Raw genomic sequence first — 22006 nt, forward strand, 5'->3', positions numbered from 1 at the left:
TACCAGTATCTTCCATCTATTCTGTGTAGGCATTCACGCTTCAACATGCACCGGCTCCAGAGTGAACCAACTCTCTTCTTCCTATTCATGACCCAGAACAACGGATTAGTGATCATCCTGAACCCTGATAAGAAATAGTTTACATCTACTTCATAATTTAGTAAATAATTATTTAAAAATTATTTCGCTTGCATCTTCCTCTTTTTAATCTTTTATCACAGAGAAAGACCATGTTATCCAAAACCACATCCAAGCTGCCCATAACATCCCTAGGCCATGCCTGGCAAATCAGGAGAAAGGCCAACAAAAGCATGAGTCCTTAGACAGCCCTTCCTTTTTCTAGACTACACGCTTCCAGGATTTCCACTGTATCTGGGCTTTTTATTGGTACAAAGATGGGAAAAAGAATTAGATTAGCATTGTTACCTCCCAGTTCTGTAATGACTCTCAAAGAATTTGGGAAGTATTTCTTGATGTCAAGAGCTGGGGCATAATGGGATCACATTTAATTTTGCATCCATGTCCAGCATTTCTAGTTTTGGAGAGAAGCTTGAAGTTGTTCGCATTTAGAACAGTTTAAAGATGAGGCAAGTAAATCCACCACTTGGACTCAAACTTTTGTCATGGTTTCAGCCCAGCCGGTCACAAAGGACCACGCAGCCGCTCGCTCACTCCTCCCGCCCCCCTCCGGTGGGATAGGGGGAAGAATCGGAGGAGAGAAAAGGAAAAAAAAAAAAAAAAAAAAAACCAAACCAAAAAAACCCCAGAACCTCGAGGGTTGAGATAAGGGCAGTTTACTGGGACAACACACACACACAAAAAAAGAAGTTACAACAACAACGGTACTAATAAAAGAATATACAAAAGGAGTGATGCACAGTACAACTGCTCACCACCCGGGACCCGATGCTCCACTACTTCCCCCACCAAAAGTCAAGAGTACTCCCTGCCAACCCACTCCCCATTTATATACTGAGCATGATGTCACATGGTATGGAATAGCTCCTTGGCTAATTCAGGTCAGCTGCCCCGGCTATGCCCCCCCCACCTCCCAGGTTCCTGTAAAAATTAACTCTATCCCAGCTGAACCCAGGACAACTTTTTAACACGACCTCAAGATTTTTGCAACAGCTTTTCAAGAAATACAACAAGGATTTAGGTGGAGTATGGTCTTTGGAAAACACAAGGGCTTTGTCAATAACAGTTGCACCAACAATATATGCTTCCTCTGTTTCTGAAGAGAGAAATCTTTCCTCCACTCCAGGCCCTCACATAAATTCAGTTGTACTAAGCCAGTACAGTAAGACATCATAAAAATAGATGCAGTTTGATCCTCTAAACATTTTATAAATGGAATTTAGATTTTCATTACCTGCTACAAAAGACTTGGATCTCATGGCATGCCAAAGCGCAGTCTTGCTGTGGGTATCTCCATAGTTGTTCTATGCTACAGACAGACATTTTGTGACAAGGCAGGTTCCAAACTCTGCAAACTTTCTAAGATGTGTGGCTACAGGAAGCTTCCACTTACAGCCCCATGGACTCCATCGGAAGTTCAGTGCAGTCAATGGGGATCCTTCAGTGAGCTCTCACTCTTACTAAATCCTAAAAACTAGAGTGCAGCAACAGGCACTTAGGCAGTCCTCCCTGTTTCCGAGAGCAATAGGTAGCATTTCCTGGACCCTAGTATTCTGTTTCAACTCCTACATTCACCAAAGCCATTTCCTAAAAAGTTTCGGTACACATGTTCTCACTGTCTTCCCATGACAGAATCTCCCTCTAATATCCATAGTTTTTTTTCCCAAAATGTTAAACAGGCACAGTTTCATATATAACACTAGATATGAGGGAGCTAGGACACTACACAAAAATTATACTCCATTATTTCATTTTTTTCCACTGTTAAAAATCCTCATTCAAACTGCTTTCAAGCACTATGTTCAGTAGTCCTACTGCACACCTGTAATCTCAGCTCTCGCCACAAGAATTGCATTGTACACCTGCTAGCACTCACTTGGCCATCTATTCTACCTTTTGTCATAGCAGCAGTTTGTGATGCTAATTAAAAACAAATTTACATATCTCAAACTATTTACATTTCTTTTTTGACACAGCAGTAATTTGCTCTTCTGCATGAATTAAAAGTCTTGCCTACCTGTGTCACTTTTCTTTTTAATCTTTTTCCTCAGCTCTCTGGTCATTCAGCCCTAAAACAAGCTCTGGAAATATTATCAAGAGATGTCATAGCGCATGTTGTAAAGAGCATTTTCATGGTTTGAATAGACAACACCCTGACTTATTTCCTACTTAAATACTATGACCAGTTCACTGATAAAGTTCCAACTAGAATAATGTAAAAAAGCGATAACATGAGGAAAATCTGTTTAATTTCATCCAGCGTTCATTAGAAAATATTTAACTTTTACTGATTCTTACTGGTAGTACAACATCCTAAAAGCTGGCCCTGTTAAAGACTGAGGAATGGATGGACTTTTGTTCTTCTCAAGCTGCATGCAGTTTTAAAAAGGCCTGGGTCTCATGGTGTGGCAAGGAACGGCTGATGTGAAGTCCACCCTGCAGGAGAAGCCCTGAAGTATCTCCACTCGCATGGTGAGATATTTCTACATGTTTAAGCAGCAAGACATTTCTCCTGAGCTTGTGTGAGGGGAAATGACACAAGTGTGAAAGAACAGCAAATGCTTTTCCAGAATTAGCTGGAGTGAAGTAGATGCCTGTGACTGTTCACTCAACTCCTGCTCAGATTTTGGGTAACAGCTCATGCTAAGGCCTGCTGTATGCTGGCAGCAGCGCCACTGGGTCAAAGCAAGGGCAATGCATAGGCAGGACAGGTGCCCAGAAAGAGCTAAAAGGCCATGATGCAGCCATTATCACCTGCAGCTGGCTGTCTCCTGCAGCCATCATCTTTGCAGATTGATTGTCTGGCAGTTTCCTCAGAATCTGCTAACACTTTGAAATGGTATAGACCAAACTTCCAAATGCAAAGGTATCAAAATATCAGCTTACCCAGAAAGCTCTTCAAGCAGATCCAACAGCAGCCGGAGTGCTGAGGCTTTTGTGCTTCCTGGTGGGATACAGGGGATGCCAGCACTGTGACAGAGGAGGAAGGATAAGCACTCTCACCGTCAGCCAGGCAACTCTTTTGCTCATTGGTTGCACAAGTTATGAGTTATAAATTGTGAGTTGCAAGTTATGAATTAGAGAACTTGAGAGTGAGAAACCTCATGACTTTAAGCGATGAATTAGTGAATTCACGTGTTTGACTAGACTGTGCAAAGGGGACTGAGCCCTTGTTTATTGTGTTTGTTTGCTTGTTTTCCTAATATGCTCATAAAATAAAGTTTAATTTACAGAGTACAAGGTCCTCTAAATTTGAGAGATGCAAACGGTCTATGACAGTGCCAGCAGCACAGTACCTCAGTATGCGTCAGTGTGAGAAGTTGAATTTTGTCTCCACATGCCATCTGTACCAAGTTGACAAGCTTGCCTTTTGTAAGGACATGACACTTGCACTCTTTCATGCAGTTCTTATTTCATCCAAATACTAACAACACATCAAAGTTGAAGTGAGGACTTGTTATTTTACTCTTCAGCATGATGAACAGGAAAGCAAAAACACAGTGCAAATTCCTGTTGACATGGTACAGATGGATCTCTACATATGCACAAAATTGACTATGAATGCACTTTCAGGCTCTCCTGTCAAATATTTGAATCTCAGACGGTCCAGTCCAGAGCAGGTGCTGGCTTGAGAAGCTAATAGAGCAGCAGAATAGAGCTGTTTGGAAACTAATGCTGTTAACAAATGCTTCATGCTGTTCAAAGTTTGCCTCTGTCTGCAATTCATTACAAGCAGTGCTTCCTACAAAGAAAACAAAATAGAATATTTAATTATAAACTCATAACTTAGACCAGCCTAAGGCCACATATACCAATGCTCTGTTCAACAAACAGCTTGTGCACTGAACAGCATTGCTGGGTTTCACAATTTTACATTTGGATTATGTGCCTAGGAATTAGAATGAATATTAGATCAACTGCAAGAGCCAGTTCACACACAGGAAGGGCCAAGAAAATTACCAGAAACAACACAGAAACAACAACAACAACAGGACAGAAATGGCACGTGTGAATCAGCATAACCAGTACCAAGCAGAAGAGAGAACTGTCACATCTGAGGTGACTCATGAGATTTCACAGCAGATCTATTCACAATGAAACAAGAGAATCACCTGCTTTGATCTCCTTCAGAAAGGTTTTCTTATCAGGTATTAAAAGGTTAATGATATAATGATACATTACAGTAGAAACTGAGTTGTCCTGTGCAATGGGACTAATAACTGACATACCTTTTTTTTTTACAGCCTAGGTTGTAGGAAAGCCAAACATGCAACTACGCATTACTTGTGTGCAACAGTTTCCGTGCTGTGTTTCTGTACCAGTCATGATGATCAGAGTATTGCCCAGTCTGTTCCCAATGTGTTTTCACACATGGTACATTCATGATACATCCATGCTGATTCCTGGAAAAGAAGGGACACTGCAAGGAAGTGCAGTCCAGTATGGGAAAGGAGAGGCATATCAACAAAAGTGTCAAAAGGGGTGAATTACTTTCCAGACCACTGTGCTTTTAGCCCGCTGCAACTCCCATTGACCACAGTGAGACTGACAAATGACACACTGCCTCTGCTGCCTGCCTTCATATTCACAGCACATTTAGAAACCAGTTTCACAAGTTAGTTATAGAACCTAGTATGACGCTGATGAGAAAGACATGGGAGACAGCTGTGGGACAGATACACCCCAGCCAGCGCTGCTTTTGACTCTCTCCCATCTCGCAGCGGTCGAGGAGAGAGAGGCTCCATAGCTGGCGCCGGGGGTTCGTCTCGCCTGCGAGGAGCCTCTCTGGCACGGCTCCGGCTGCCCCGGGCAGGCCTGGGTCTCGCCTCGGGTCACTCCCCGCCGCCGCAGCGCACGCCCGGGCTGAGGAGGAGTTTCTTTCCTCCCCTCAGGCTTCCCGGCGGGCGGGCAGAGGCCGCCCCCTCACAGCGCCCGCCTCAGCGCCCCTTCCCGCCCTTTCCCTTCCCCGGCCGGCGGGGCCGGTCCCGCCGGCTGTGCCCCCCGCGACCACCCGGGGCGCTGCCGGCTCGGGAGGCGCTCGCGGCCTTCGTCTCGCGCCGCCGCCGCCGCCCCTCGCGGCCGTTCCTCAGGCTGGGCCGCCCGGCAGGCGGCCGGCTGCCCCCCGCTTCCCGCCGCCGAGGGGAAGGTCTGGGGGCTTCACCTCCTCCGGGGCGCGTTTCCAGGGCTCTCCTGGGGGCCGCTCTCTGGCCTCTCTGCTTCTTGACCCGGGCCGCCACCAGCGCAGTCCCCGCCGCCGTCCCCAGGGCGCCGGGCCCTGCCCGAGGGGCCCCTGCCATCCTCAGGGCGGCTGCAGCCGCCAAGCTGAAAGCTCCGCTCTGTAGCTGCGAGGTGCTGCTCCTGGAGAGGTGGGAGAGACCGCCGAGGGACATCAGCTGCCGGAAGGCCCTGGGGAGGTATCCCTGAAAGCCCCGCCAGCGCGGGCAGGGCCGGGGTGCGGAGCAGCCTCTCCCTGTGGTCACCGGTGGGTCCCCCGGGAGTCAGGGGTGTGTTGTGCCTGGTGCTGGGGCAAACCTCAGCATCGTCCGCTCCGGGTGGTGGGAGAGGGCCCGGGAGTCGGCATTTACTGTACCCTGAACTTCCCTATCTCAGGCAGTGTAGCAAGGAGCTGTGGCTGAAGCAAGAGAGTGTCAGATGCTTTCTAGTTACAGTGTTTGATGCTTTTCAGCTTTTCCACTGTTAGGAAAATTCGCAACTGGCCTGTGCCGACCAAGGGGAGAGAGGCTGGGATGCAATGCATATTATTACAAGGGTAATTACAATTACAAGGGTAATTAGAATTACAAGGGTAAATACTTATTCATGGGCATGAGGTGTCCCAGCCAAACTGGGGCACCCCAAATGTGGTTTTGCACAATTAGGCAAGCGTTCAGGTACAATGTGATCGGACTAAGCACTAACACCCACACTACCAGTTGCTAATCATGGTCAAACTTTGCAAAGCGACTCTATTTCTGCAGCATTCTTGCCACTTGCCTATTGACCCTGGTGTTCCTGGAGTCAGTCTTGCTCAAGTTACTGACCTGTGATGCCAGACAGTGCTGGGAAGCTTTTAAAGACTTGTCAGAAGAGCTGGGATGCTGGTGTTATTGTGGTTGACCAGGGTACCCTTTATCCTTCAGGGACAGCTCTGAGCTTCCACAAAGCAAAGTCCTTCTTTCCAGGGCTGGGCTGTCCTTTATTTGTTTTAGTTCAGCATGAACAATACCTAAGTCTCCACGAAAATTCCACGATCTCATCACATCACAGTGTATCATGTGAACTTGATATATTTATTAACAAAGTTAATACACTTTCATACTATAAAGACTGTCTTTTATAATACGTAGGGAAGGGAATTTTTATAACAGTCCCTCCTTTTCTTTTGACCGCCGGGGTCACATTATATTATTCTAGTACTAAGTCAAGCACATAAGCTGATAAAACACTGCAAACACACATATAAAATTACAAAGCAAAATAAGACAGCAAATACAACAATTCTTTTAGTTCACAGTCCTATACCTAAGTCTGGGAGCCAAGAGGTTATCTTGGATTTTAAACTATTACTAGTAAGAAAAAACGAGCAGCATATTGTATGTAACAAACACAATTATCTCTTGATGACACTCCAGTTTTAAGTAAGGATATAGTTCAGTCTATGTGCAAGTCACATTCCTTTGCACTTTCCTGTTGAAATGTTACGCAAGATTAGCGAGTCCACGGTCGATCCACTAGCTCTGTGTGGGTTCCTGGCTGCGGGTGAATCACTCTCTGCAGTGGTGGATGTCCCCTCGGTGGCAGGAGGGTTTCCTGGTTCCAATTCTAGACCAGTCGCAGCTTTCAGGTGGGAGTGATGGATCAAAGTCAATTTTTTTCTTCCACCTTTACTGTTGAGAAAGGTTAGTAATACCAAAAATGGTTCCTCCCATGAGGGAGATAAGTTATCCTTTCTCTTGTGTACTTTTACCCAGATGCAATTCCCTAGACTGAAGGGGTGCAGAGCCCCTCCTAGAGGTCTGGTTGTATTAGCTGTGCCCACGTCTGATTGTATTTTCATAATCTATATATTTTTAATGCAATTCATTCTGCTGCTTGTGCACCCAGCTTCGGACTGAGTGGTGAAGCCTCCACTACTTCATTCACAGGAGTTATTGAATAACTCGTAATCCGGTTGCCATTCAGGTAATACAAGGACCCATCTACAAATAGTTCCAGATTGGGGTCTAGAAATGGCACATCTGTTAAATCTTCCCAAGTCTTTTCGGCTTCATGTGTCATTACTACACCATTGTGATGTGAAGTTCCTTCCCCAGGTAAAGGCAGCAGAGTAGCAGGGTTCAGTGTATTAGTTAACAACCCCAAGGCTATTCCTTTCCCTTCCTTTTCCCTTCCTTTTCCTAACATTTTTACTATCAACCTGGGTGGATACTGTAGTATCTGCTTATATGAGTTAGCAAAAATTGCAAGTTTCTTTGGGGAATTATATTCCAAATGCTAATGCTCTGGTTTGTGTTCTGCCTTCTCCTCCTCAACATGTTAAAATCTTAAAATAAGCATGCATACCATTTTACTGTTTGCTTTTCCCCAGGTTTGCCAATGCAGGAATTCAAAGGGCACTGTCATCAGGCCTCCTAATGGTAGGGGTTTTGCTGATAGTTGTTAAAATGCCATTGCACATCCCAAGTAGACAACAGTCTCTGTAGTGGTCTATTTTGGATATGGAGAGCCAAGAATAGAGGTTATTGGACCAATGTGTTGCAAAGCACCTGTGCCTCTGTGGGAGATGACCAGAGGGAGATCCCTTGCATATACAGTGCACAGGAATGTCTGGATGCTTAGGTGAAATCTTTCAGGTGGCATACCTACAAGGGATAGAAAGAAGGCCAGGTAATACAGTTTTCTCTGAAACTGAGATGAAACACGCAAAAAAAATTGTAAGAAGAACAGTAGAACCTGCTGTAGGCCTGGAGTCCCATTTATCTCCTTCACTTGTGGAAAAAGCTGCCTGATTGTGGCAAGTTACTGATCTGAGATGAGTTAAATAAGCATTTTCCCTGTGGCTGGAGAGCTGTGATAACTATTTTCAGGACAGGAAAACTTGACTGTGGGCAGAAATCAGTGCCACGCCACTAGCCCGTTATTGCCTCCATTGTGAACAATTATCTGGTACTGCCTGCTTATGAAAGAAGGCTGTTTATCTTCCTCCCACTGCGTCCAACACAAAGCAGTTTGCATGCTGTACCATGTCAGCCAGTACATCCTCCTGTCCCACAGCACAAAATGGTGTCGTCATACTGCCCACCGAATGTGCCCACTGGCTATGTAGGGAGCCTGGGACAGCTGTGCTCTCAATGAAAGCAACTTAATTGAGGACCAGGGATACTGTCACTACACATGGCTATATACTGAGGGAGATGGGAAAGATCTTTATTTGAGCAGGAGAGCTGCAGGCATAAAAGTAGATAATTCTGCTAAATGAAGCAAGTGATCCGACAAATTACTGGGATGGGAACATCAGTCATCATGCAATTTTCCAGTGAAAATGTAGGAACTTAGGGAGAGAGTCGAACTGGATTTGAGCATCTTTGCTCCTAAAGTGGAGGAGTCTATGCAGTCAGTACAATTAACTCAACTGAGAACAAGTAAGTTCCTCACTGAATCTAGGCAATGCTCTTACCGTAAAGTGGAAAGAATTTGGGCAGTTGTTTTAAGATCTCTGAGAATCTCATCTTGAATACAGTGTACAAGTTTTGGTAACCTCTTTGCAAGTTGAATAAGAATAAATGAGGAGAAGACCTGTTAAGGTTTTATGGGGAACAGTGATCCAATTAATGAAGAGAAGGTAGTCTTGTTTGTTGGAATGTTTAGCTTAGTGAAATGAATGCTGGCTTATGGACCATAGACCACTAGGGGTAACTGAGAATGGAGGAGGTGCAGCGAAAGGAACTGGTAGGAGGGGACCCAAGAGTGTGGAGGTGCAAAGAAGTATGAAGACACATACATCTGTCCTACCCAATGGTTGGTTGACTTTTTGGAACAATTTTTTCGTGTAAAGCATCACGGAACCAGCTGGTGGCAGTGTGGAACTTGGTTTAGAGAAGCAGTTCTGTTGCATGTTTGCCTGGAAAAACGGGACTCATGATGCAGGAGGCCCTCATGGTACAATTTCCCTTACCAGTAGCTCTTAGCTATGAGCTTTATTTCATTAGGTTACCAATTGTAGCTGTCTGTTGCCTGGACTACAGTTAGTATTGTCCTACAAGCAGTGAAGTAGACAACAGGTTAATATATCTTCTAGCAAGCATAACATTTAAGACCTAGGAGGACTGTCACCCTGCTGTGGGCAGAGTTAATAAATCTCTCAAATACTGCAGAAAAAGCTACTTGGGCCATTCCACTGTACTTACTCTCCTTCTTGTAGAAGGAAGAGCTTATGAGGTTGTTCGGTTCCCAGAACTTCTTCTGAGATGCCAAGGAGAGGGTGAGCTTCTGTCTTCTCCTTTCTCTCCTTCATCAGCTTTCAAGATGGAAGTAAGGACCAGACAAGAGCAGGCCCTTGCTGAGACGGTGGTCTGACATGGGTACTAGACACTTGTCTGATGTTCTAGTGATCAGGTTTTGTGTGCAAGAGGAACTTGAAGCCAAGTGGAATGCCAATTCAAGCAGCTCCTCTCCTCCTCTTCCTGCAGAGTCTGCCAGATCCCTGGGCTGTGTTGCTGCAGTAAGAAAATGGACTTTGAAGATACTACTAATGCTGCGGAAACAGGAAAGCTGCAAGTGAATTCATTCTTGTCCAGCTTTAAGGCAAGTGTAGAGTATGTAGTGGGGGTGGGGGTGTTTGTATGTTTTCGGCCTCAGCAGTCTCCAGTGCTACATGGGGCTGCAGCTTACAGTGGGGTGTTATTTTCACCTTCCTTTCTCTAATACTTAGTGCCAACTTTGCTTAACTCTCTGTTTTAACAGATTTTTTGACAGAAGTGATTTTTAGACAGTAGTTCAAAAGAGAAGAAGTAGATTACTGAAAAACAGTTGGAAAGTTCTTAGAAAAGTGGCTGCCTATTTCCTTAACATTCACGGGCAGGATTTACAAGTCTCTGCCCTTCCAAACTTTTACACTCACATTTTGAATAGCATAATGATTGCTGCGTCTTATTATTTTGGTAGCATAAGTTCACTACAAAACTAGGCATTCTTCCCCAGGGAGAAATGGAGAGGCAGCAGGCTTAGGCATCCAAGTGCCCCATTTCTGTACTTTTCAGCTGGGCACTTCTCAAGCGCACAGAAATGTCCTTCCGCTCTTTGCTCTTCAGGTGGCATTTGAGCTCCTGCTTCACACACAGCCTTTGGCAGAGAGTGGGGACCAAAAGGGCTGGGGCTGCAGCCAGTGCCCTGACTGCTGGGTTGGTGGGGTCATTCCTCATCCAGACATTGCTTCTCTTCCCTGGGGGGTATACCCTGACTGGCTCCCTCCTGGCCTCCTTTATCACACTGTGGGTTCTCCAGCAGCGTGGGGAAATATGCTCCCCAAGCACCATTTGTAAAAGAAAATAGAAATCTCTTCCCAGTCCCTCTTACTTTCTTCTCTCAACTAAGGCAGGCTCTGTGATTTCAGGAGCAGTGCTCCTGCAAGGGCATAGTCACGCACCCAGGGGAGGCTCCCAGCTTTCAGCAGTCTCGCACTGGCTGCTCTGCAGGAGCAACTAGAAGTAAAACGCTAAGCAGGTTTTGCAAATTAAAGAAATGAGAGGTATGCAACCCCTCGTTCCCTTGATTTCCTTCCTCTGCTTTTATTTGATAGTCAAAATGTAGAAACCAAACCAACAAAATCAGTCACAGTTCTATACAGAACTGGGAGGAGTGGCTGAGACACCAGGTGATCACGCTGCCACCCAGAGGGACCTTGACAGCTGGAGAAATGGGCTGACAGGAACCTCCCGAAGTTCAACCAAGGGACACGCAAAATCCTGCCCCTGGGGAGGAACAGCCCCAAGCACCAGGACATGCTGGGGTGTCGTGGTTTCAGCCCAGCCGGTAACAAAGGACCACGCAGCCGCTCCCTCACTCCTCCCGCCCCCTCCGGTGGGATAGGGGGGAGACGGAGGAGAGAAAAGAAAAAAAAACCTGGAACCTCGAGGGTTGGGATAAGGGCAGTTTACTGGGACAACGCAAAAAAAGTTACAACAACAACGACGGTACTAATGAAAGAGTATACAGAAAAGAGTGATGCACAGTGCAACTGCTCACCACCCGGGACCCGACGCTCCGCCACTTCCCCCACCAAAAGTCGAGAGCAGGAGAGCCCTCCCCCCGGCCCACTCCCCATGTATATACTGAGCATGATGTCACATGGTATGGAATAGCTCCTTGGCTAGTTCAGGTCAGCTGCCCCGGCTATGCCCCCCCCACCTCCCAGGTTCCTGTAAAAATTAACTCTATCCCAGCTGAACCCAGGACATGGGGGCACCCAGCTGGAAAGCAGCTCTGCAGAGAAGGTCCTGATGGACACCACGTTGAAGTTGAGGCAGCAAAGGAGGCCAGCGGTGTCCTGGGCTGCACAAGGAGGAGCACTGCCAAGCAGGTCGAGGGAGGGGATCAGCACTGGTGAGGCCACTGCTGGAGTGCTGTGTCCATTGCTGGGCTCCCCAGCACAAGAGAGACAGGGACGGACTGGATAGAGTCCAGCGAAGGGCCACCAAGATGGGGAAGGGACTGGAGCATGAGGAGCGACTGAGAGATGGGAGTGTGCAGCCTGGAGAAGAGGAGGCTGGGGGGATCTTCTCCATATATATCAATATCTGAAGAGAGAGCGCAAAGAAGATGGAGCCTGGCTCTTTTCAGTGGTGCCCAGGGTCCATCCAGCTCAGGGTGGCCCTCCTTCAGCAGGGGCTTGGACAAGATGAGCTCTGGACGTCCCTGACAACTCCAGCCACTCTGTGAGTGTGTGATGCTGGCGCAACAACCAACAACAACAGGGACCCGCCTGAAAGGGGCCTGAGCAAATGCAGAGGTGTGAAGCATGCTGCCAGATGGGTTTTGCATCACAGGTTGTGTCTCAGGCTGGGAGAGCTCCTGGGTGTGCCCCTGAGCACCTAGTGATGTCACCAGAGAGTCACAGTCACGCCATGACATCACTTGTGGTGGGCAATGATACATGCCAGCGTCACGTACTGCCAGCGGCACACGAGACGTCGAGTCCTGTGGGCAGCAGCTGAGCCATTGAGTCCTGCCAACAGCACACCAGACGTGACCTGCCAGCAGCCAAGGAGCCACCGAATCCCACCAGTGGCACCCATCAAGTCCCAGCAGCAGCTGACAGGACACCGAGTCCTGGCAGCAGCAGCGCCGGAGGGCCCAGGCATGAGCCGCCGGCGCCAGGACCCGCCATGAGGTCCCGGCAGGAGGACACCTGCCCCATCTGCTTGGGTCCCCTTGAAGACCCCGCTGGCATGGACCTGTGCTGGCATGCATTCTGCCATGCCTGCATCCAGCGCTGGGCTGCCACTGCCGTCGCTGCCACCTGCCCGCTCTGCCGGCAGCCCATCGTGGTCATCCACTGCCTGCCGGTGAAGGATGACCATGCTGGGGTGGTCCTCCATCCCCGCGGCCATTTCCATCTGTATGCGGGGCCGGGGCTGCAGCGGCAGGGGCGTCAGCAGCAGCAGCGGGGCCCCGGAGGTCCCCAGCGCTGGAGATTCTCTGCTGCACGTGGGGATTGCAGCCCCCCATGCCCCACCAGTGTGTCCAGAGCCTGTCTGGGCAGCGGGACAGCAATGGGCGCAGCCGGCTCTGCTACTTGCCGGCAGTCAGTGAAGACCCATCATGGCTGTGGAGGGTGCAGGAGGAAGAGCCGGGCTCAGGGGACCACACGCACCGCCTCGCCCCCGGGGTCCCTCTGAAATAAAGCTACTGGGGATGCCGAGAGGGGCCATGCCTGGTTTCTTCCGTGCTGCTTTGCTCGTTGCTGCAGAACTGGGGGAGTGGGAGGGATATGGCCCTGGAAGTGGGGAGGGGGAGGCACCCCTGGAAATGGAAGGGAAAGGGGAAGGGGAAGGGGGGGAGTCCCCTGGGACCCTTCCAAGCAGATCCCCGAAGGGGCCAGTGCCTGCTCTCCTGAAGGCTGGGGTGAGGAAAGAGGTTTGGAGGAGACCCTCCTCTCCTCTCCTGGTCCCACACACCCCATGCTGTGGAGGGCTGTGATCCCGTGGGGAGGCTGTCTGGGCATGGGAGAAGCAGCCCCAGCTGGGATGTGCCTTGTATTTCAGGAGTCTCTTCTTCAGGGAAACCCCGGAGGTCCACCCCCCCAGTCCGGGTCGTCCCCAAGATCTGTGCAGTGGCAGTGTGCCCCGAAGGGTGCTGGGCCCTCGCTGCCGCCCTGCTCCATCCCTTCCTGCAGACCAGGTGGCTGGGGAGCTCCTGGCGTTGGGGCTGAGCTGCTGCCCACACCTGCCTGCCGCCTTGGCAGACCTTGCTTCCCAGTGAGTGGACCCAAACGTCAGTGTTGAGAGTTCTGGGGGCCGCGTCTGCCCCATCAAGGCCAGCTGAGCATGGGGTGAGGCTGCTCAGGGAGACCACGGCCTCTCAGTGCCTTCTGCCCTGGAGACGGATGCAAAGACATAAATCTCACGGAGATTTAGATCAAAAAAAGCTGGCAAGCAGGAGGTGGCTCTTTGCCACTTCCCAAGGCTCCCTGTGAGCAGCATCCTCCCGTCAGAGGTCCCAGGCCACGCCGGGCACCCAGGTGGCCCTTTCTGTCCTTCCCCGGCACTCCAGGGGAGCAGGAGGCAGGATATTTGCGAGAGGCTTTCTGGTACCTAGAGGAGGATCCAACCCTCGCAGGGCTTTTGGCAAAATCCCCCCTTGGCCCAGCAGCTGGCAGAGCTCTGGCCCTTGCCCGCCATGCTGGCAAGGAGATGGGAGCGGGCTCGCGCATGGCTCGTGTCACAGCTCACAACTTCTGTCTGCTTAACCTGAGACACATGGTGCCTCCGCCACCGGGCCATGTTTCCATGTTTTGTACTACGTCCCCATCAATATTGCAGGGTGCTGCGCTGCCGCCGGCACAGTGTAACCTGCTCTGGCACTGTGGCTGTATTGCAGGGTGGTGTCGGCTCATGTGCCCATGAGAGCTGCTCTGTGCCAGCCGTCAGCCCATGCCGGGACCGAGGAGGGATTGAGAGGCGGAATCTGTAATGGATCCTCACCGGGCAACCAGCGTTTAAAGGCTGTGATCTGCTGCTTCTTGATTGTATTCCAGCTCCTCGATGGAATTTCTCATGTGTAACCGAGCCCCGCTAATCCATCCTGGCCATATATAATGGATGGCGGTGGAGTGAAGGAACACAAACATGGCTGCATATTGGTAACAGATGTCCGGGCAGCGGTGCGGCACATCCCTCTGCTGAAGATCCCCCACTGCCGGTACCTGCCCTCTGTGCCAGCCAGTGCAAAACCCTTCCTCCATCCCCAAAACCTGGCTTGGCCTTGTGCGGGGGGCAGGCGCTGTGACCAGCTTCAGCCATTCTCCACTGGCCCGTGGAGTGGGACGAGGCTTGGAGCCAAGCCACCGAGCCTCTCTTTCCAGGACTGGCAGCGGTGCCACCCGCTGAGCCCCAGCGCTGCCGCTCAGTGTCCCTGTCAAATATCGGTGCAATGCTCACTGCGATCTCTGCCCTGCCCCAGCGCTGCAGCCATGGCCCCTGCCCACTCCAGGGCTGCCCAGCCCCTTCGGCCTCCCCTCCTGCCCTGTAGTGCCCATTGCTCCCCGTGCGGGGACTTCAGGGTTGCAGCTGCACCCACCTTTGGGTGTTTGTCTGGGCAGGGTGGGACCTGACCCCCTGCACTCAGTGGGGGGCTCCCGGGTGGCTCCTGGCCCCGGCAGCCAGCTCAGGCCCCTGTTATAGACGCTCATGACAAATTGGAGGAGCCAATTTGTATTAAATAAAAGATCGAATTTATTAGCAAGCGATAAAAGAGCAAAACAGCGCTGGGCGGCCGGGGAGACAGTGCTCCGCCACAAGCTCGCACCCAAACAGGGGAAGAGCCTCTTTATTTATACAGTCTTTTTAGTCCCTGATACGGGAAGGCTGGCTGGTATCTTTGGTATCTTGTGCCATCAGGTGTTAAGTGGTCGTAATTTGCCTTCTGGTGGTTGTTGGGATGAAGGCCGAAGTCTTCCTCAGCTGTTCTTTAGGTGACTCAAGTCCCATTCATGCTCTGTAAACGTTTCTCTACATATGCTAATCATCGGTACTCATGGTCTTAGATAAGTGAAGAATATCCCTACCTCCACATGCGATTTCATGAACAAAGTTAACCCGTTCATTACAATCCCCCCTTTTCTATTTTATCCTGATTTTGTTCATTAAATCGATCTAATACTTCTTTTGTCCGCCCGAGGATAGGATTAATTCCTTCATCCTCTATTTGTTCATATTGTTTTCGTAATAGCATTAAGCGTGCAGCTTCTAAGCGCCTTTTAACAATAGCGATCAACTTATTAAAAATGCATGGCCCAAAAGTCAAAAATAAGATCAACAAGATAAGGGGTCCTGTAATAGTTGACAATAGGGTGGTTAACCAGGGTGAATAATTAAACATAGACTCATACTAGCTCTGTTGTGCTTCCCTGTCTTTCTTCCATTTTTCTAACCCCTCCCGTAGCTTGGCCATTGTATCTCTAACTACTCCAGTATGGTCAACATATACACAACACTCTTCCCGTAGGGCTGCACATAACCCCCCCTGCTGCATGAACATTAGGTCTAAGCCCCGTCTGTTTTGTAATACTACTTCTGATAAAGACCTAACAGACTGTTCTAGGGCTGTCATGGCTTTTTCTATCCTAGCCAAATCCTCGTCGACTGCTATTCTTAAGGATTGAAATTCTTGATTTTGTTGTATGAGGGAGGTTATTCCTGTACCAGCTCCAGCAGCTCCGACTGCTATGAGGGTTGCTACCGTGAGGGCTGTCAAGGGCTCACGTTTTTGTATGTGATGGGCCTGAGTAGTTTGATAGTTATAAATAAAATCTTCGGGATGGTAAATAAGCTTAGGTATTACAGTTACTTGTAAGATAGTAGTAGTCTGTACAATATTGTTATTATCATCTTCCTCTGTTACGACTGAATTTGGTCTTACACCAGAGGGTTTATTTGGCACCAGCTCTTTCCTTATCGTAATTATTCCCCCTTAATCTGCGCCTGGTTTTCAAAGTCTGACTCCCCATGTTCTCTCGGTTAACCAAGCAGGATATTTCGGGTTGGTTGCATTAATATAAACATATGGGCAATTTCCACTCCATAGTCCTGTTTGGCTTCCATCCCAACCATGTGAAGCAGGTGTACATCCATGAGGCCCCCACCTTACAGATAGGAATTTATCTGGACCTCCCCTAGGAATCCAATCAGAAGCTATAGTTTTGCAACCCCAATAAGCATAATAGTAAGAGTCGGGATGGTTGCAATACCCCTTTCCAGGGTTAGAACTGGGACAAAACTAAAAGCCTAAGTTATGAAGACATGGGTTCCTGGGTATGATTTGACATAAGGATTGATTAAAGCTTGGGGCCCCGGCAGCAATTACTTGCTGTAGTATCTTTTGATCCTCCCACCTATAAAGCGTCTATTTGTAAGGTTGGTGGGGGTTCCCTTTGTCTTGGGTTGTCTCCATTAGCATTAGTAACAGTCCTATCATTCAAGTGCTTAATCTCAAGTTTGAGAAAAGTGGTGTCCCTTTACCCTTGTGACAGGTATTCCAAGGGTGCTGATAATCATTTTGATTTTTGTCTTCATCCCTGGTGAGAGATGGGAGAAGGTCTGAGGATGTTTTATTTGGGAGTAATAAGTCAAGAGGCTCCGTGAGCCTTCTCTGGAGGTAGTTCATCAACCTTAATCCCCACAGCAGTACGTCTCTGCCCTCTTCTCTGCCTACTCTGTTGCTTAGAGCAGCGAGGTATACTATCTTCTCAGCAGCAGTCGTATTCTTCAGGGGAACCTCCTTTATATTTACTTTGTTTTGACTTATATGCGTCCCAGTTTGTATCCTTCACTTCCCAAGCTCCCCACCCCACTCTGACCACTGTTCGTCTGCGGGATACTTGCACTATTTCAGTCTTCGTTGGGCATAACTTATTTACATAAAGACAACACCTCTCAGGGTTTATGCCTTTAGCAAAAATATCCCACCATTCTTTGGAGTCTTTTATAATTTTTCCAGTTGATATTCCCATACATAATGCTTGCTCAATTAATTCCTGTTCGTAATTATAACATTCGTGGCAAATGTCACTAGGGGAATACCCATAGGAGCAATGTGTCCACCACTTTTCTCTACAAAGTTTACACCTGTAACATATAAAGATAACATATACAGTGAGGATTTTTACAAAAGACAGTCTCACTCCTCCACTTTTCTTCGGAGCTTGATTTTCAAGCTGTCAGGGTCTTTGGTCACCTCTCAATGAGAACTCCGAATTGGTCCTTTGATCCTGCTTGCATGAGTCTATCCTCGTTCTGTAGTTCGGACAGCAGTTTCTGTGGTAAGTAAAACAAGAAAGGGCCCCTCCCACCTAGGAGTGAGAGAGGATTTTTTCCAGGCTCTTATTAATACCATATCACCTGGCTTTACTGAATTTCAGGGGTTGTTTTTCTTTGGTGTCCCTTAACATGTACCACGGTTATTCGCTTGGGCTCTCTTATTGCTTGTCTTGACTTCCTTTTCCCTGTTATTACTCGAGATGACCCATCAGCGAATAACTTTTCTCCCTCTCTCAATTTTACCTCTTCCAGATCTAGCCTAATTTTTGTTTGTTCTTCAATGGTCTGAAGGCAATTATGTGTTAATTCTTCTTCAGGACCCCCATACAAAAATTGTGCCGGATTTTTTTAAGTTTGTTGTTCCGATCTCCAATTTAGGGGAATGGATTAGGATCCCCTTATATTTCAAAAGCCTAGCATCGGTGATTCATTTTTCAGCCTTTTGTTGGAGAACTCCTCGAATATTATGGGAGAACACCCTTAATTCACTTCTAAACGTTATCTTATTTGCTTTTTCCACTATCAGGGTTACAGCAACAACTGCTTGTAAACAGGTGGGCCACCCTCTACTGACGGGGTCTAATAATTTGGAAATATACCCTACAGGTTTCTTTTTCCCTGTCCACTCCTGGGTTAAAATTCCGTATGCTGTCCCCTCCTCAGTGGCCACAAATAAATAAAAGGGTCTCCTCACATCAGGCAGACTCAAGACAGGGGCGTTAACTAGATCAGCCTTGAGACTCTCTAATCTCTCTTCATCCTCTGGGGTCCATTTAAGCAACCCATCCATAGTTAACTTTTGATACAAAAATCGTGCTTTCGCACTAAAGTTTTCAATCTACTGTCTACAATACCCAAATAGCCCCAACAATTGTCTAATCTGTTGTTTACTCCTCGGGGCTTTCAGTGATAAAATTCCATTTACTCATTCGGGGTCTAACTTCTTAGTCCCCTTGCTTATCCAGTGTCCTAAATATTTCACCTCCTTTTCCACAAACTGTAGTTTTGGCCGTGATACCTTGAGGCCTTGAAGGCCCAAGAAATTTAACAACCGTATGCTTTCTTTTCTGACTGTTTCTTGATTTTCTCCTGCTAACAATAAGTCATCCACATACTGTATTAGTACGACCCCATCCTGCAGTTGGTATTCCCGTAGAACCCGTTCTAGGGCTTGTCCAAATAAGTTTGGGGATTCTGTAAACTCCTGGGGGAGTACAGTCCACCTTAACTGCTGTCTCTTATGAGTGTCTGGGTCTTCCCACTCGAAGGCAAAATAATCTCTACATTCCTCCTTTAGAGGGCATGACCAGAATGCATCCTTAAGATCTATTACGCTATACCATTGGTTCTCGGGTCCCAATTGACTCAGCAGGGTGTGTGGGTTTGCCACTACCGGGAACCGCTTGACAGTCCGTTTATTGATTTCCCTTAGGTCATGCACCAACCGATAGCTACCATCGGATTTTTTTTTACTGGTAAAATCAGGGTATTAAAAGGGGACATGCAGGGTTCGAGTACCCCCTTTCCCAATAGTCTTTTAATCTCAGGTTTTAGTCCCCTTCTCCCTTCATTAGATAAGGGATATTGTTTAACTCTCACTGGAATCTCTGGGTTCTTAATAACCACCTCAAATGGTTCAATCAAGCCATTCCATTGGGGTCTCATCTTTTTCCTGTGAGCCGGATCCTGATTATTCCAGTTTGGCCGATTTAAGGGCCATTTTTGATCCGTCGCTGGGCCAGTCTGATGTTGCTGGTCCCACAGTCTCATCCCAGCCCCCCTAATCTTGTCCCTTTCTTCTACGGTAAATAATATGCCCAGGATAGACTGTAATTCATCCCACGTGTACAAATTCAGTCCCAAGAATTGATCCAACCTTTTGGCTACCCCCAGGGGATCATCTAACAGATTCCCCATTTCCTTCTTAAATTTTCTTACATCCCCTGTATTAAGGGGGACTGCCACATACCCCGTTCCCGGTCCCCCCTGTTCATCCTCACCAGGCACCAACATTTCCCGAAGAAGGAACAATCTTTCCTTTCTTCGTATTATTTTATTACGTGCAGACCTTCTGGGAGGGGGTGCCGGGGCTGAGGAATTAGGTTCCGAATCTGACCCTTCCTGGGCCTGGGCTATTTCCTGGCCTTGGAGTGGGTCCTGAGGAGGAGGGGTCTGAGGGGCATAGGGAGGGGGCCACAGGGGGTCCTCATCATCTTTTCGAGGTTTATCTGGTCTGTTTTCTCTTAAGGCAAAGAGAAATGACATTTCCCAGGATTGGGAAATCCATAAGGCAGCATATTCACTTTCCTCTGGGCTGGCTGGTGGTTTCTTATTGTTTACCCATATATTTAATTGTTGACACACCCAATCCTCAGAGGACCCGAACACAGGCGAGAGTATATGAGGATTGCTGAGAGGTTTTCCACCCCAAATCTCAATACAATAACTAATCATCTTTTTCCTTAGACCTATCCTTTCTCCTTGGTGAACTGTCTCAATATCTTAACATCAGGCTTAGGGGACTGTCCGGGGGTATGTCTGGTAACTTATTTCCCTTCCCCATCCCCATGGGTCCAGAGGGCTTGCTTTTCCTCTGTCCCATCTTCCGAGGTGCCCTTATCCACACACACACACTCACTTCCCCTCGGTCGTGACTCGCTCCCTCGCGGGCTACGAGAACTGCACTACTGGAGGGTCCGCACTCGTGTGATCTCAGAGAGACCTCTCACACAATCGCACCTCGGGATAACCACCCCAACCAAACGGCTCACGCTTTATATACTCACCCGCTCCCAGGGTCTTCGTTTGGTCTTCGTGCACAAAATTTAAGGGGTCCTGCAGGTTCTTTTGCTCAGTTATCGTAATTTAGAGGGGTTCGTGGGTCCAGGGTATGGCGGCGGCACCTCTTCAAGACGGGGCTATCCGGGGATAGGGCGCCTCCCCGCTTGCAAGGGTCCGCACCAAAGAACCTGGATCCGAGTCACGGCACCAAGTTTGTTATAGACGCTCGTGACAAATTGGAGGAGCCAATTTGTATTAAATAAAAGATCGAATTTATTAGCAAGCGATAAAAGAGCAAAACAGCGCTGGGCGGCCGGGGAGACAGTGCTCCGCCACAAGCTCGCACCCAAACAGGGGAAGAGCCTCTTTATTTATACAGTCTTTTTAGTCCCTGATACGTGAAGGCTGGCTGGTATCTTTGGTATCTTGTGCCATCAGGTGTTAAGTGGTCGTAATTTGCCTTCTGGTGGTTGTTGGGATGAAGGCCGGCTGGTATCTTTGGTATCTTGTGCCATCAGGTGTTAAGTGGTCGTAATTTGCCTTCTGGTGGTTGTTGGGATGAAGGCCGAAGTCTTCCTCAGCTGTTCTTTAGGTGACTCAAGTCCCATTCATGCTCTGTAAACGTTTCTCTACATATGCTAATCATCGGTACTCATGGTCTTAGATAAGTGAAGAATATCCCTACCTCCACATGCGATTTCATGAACAAAGTTAACCCGTTCATTACACCCCCCACGGCAGGTAAGGCCCCACTGGGGCTGGGGCTGCGGGCAACCCCAACCACTGGGGAAAGCCAGGCTGTCGCCCCCTGGGCAGTGGGGCAGGCGGGCCGGGGGCATGGGATGCCCAGAGAAGGGCTGGCAGCGATGGGGGCAGCCCCAGGCTCGGTCCTTGGCTGCGGGGGCATCGTGGTGTCGTCCAGGGGAGAGGGGTCAGCGGGGGCTCTGCAGCTCCATACCTGCATGCCTGGGAAGCCCTCCTGAGCTGAAGAATAGTGTCTGCAATAGTGTAAGTGAATTTTGGAGACCTGGCCTGTGGCCTTCTTGGGTAACTGTGTGTCCTCGCTTGTGCTTCCTTGCGCAGTGTCCTGCTCCGTGCTGGGCTAGTCTCCCCCTATCTGGTGGAGGCCTTCTTGCCATGGCTGGATTTAGTTAACCTGCGGGTGACAGCTACAGCTTTCTTTGCTGAGGTAAGGCAGGGGGTGGGTAAGGAAGGGTTCGGAGGGCTTTTACCAAGATACTGCTGCTTGGGATGTCTTTTTCTGTGGGAAGATCCCTGGCGAAAGGGTCCCTGGAGAGGGGTGGCCAGGGCTGGGATCAGGTCCCCATAGCACTGCCTGTGTCATTCCAGCTCTCTCGGAAGTGTGACAGGACCCCCAACTGAGGCAGGTGCTAGACTAGGACTCACTCCGTGATACCTGGCCCCAGCCAGCACCAAGGAGTTAATTAAATAAAGCTCATCACAAGATGCCTAAAGGGGAGTGTACCTTTTCTTTCCCTCATGGCACCCTAGTGGTTGGCAGGACCACATGTAAGTGACACTGAGGTTGGGGG

General features: G+C 48.6%; 1 long non-coding RNA gene across 1 annotated transcript; it reads right to left on the bottom strand.

Moving 5' to 3' along the window:
• Positions 1-3661: 3661 nt before the first annotated feature.
• Positions 3662-5351, bottom strand: LOC115342559. Its single transcript, XR_003923820.2, has 3 exons — positions 5300-5351; positions 4368-4541; positions 3662-3880 (listed from the first exon to the last, which is right to left on the bottom strand). It is a non-coding gene; the product is annotated as an uncharacterized LOC115342559 (long non-coding RNA).
• Between the last annotated feature and the right edge of the window lie 16655 nt (positions 5352-22006).

The sequence above is a fragment of the Aquila chrysaetos genome, chromosome 6 (genome assembly GCF_900496995.4).
Source record: "Aquila chrysaetos chrysaetos chromosome 6, bAquChr1.4, whole genome shotgun sequence".
Classification (NCBI taxonomy): domain Eukaryota; kingdom Metazoa; phylum Chordata; class Aves; order Accipitriformes; family Accipitridae; genus Aquila; species Aquila chrysaetos.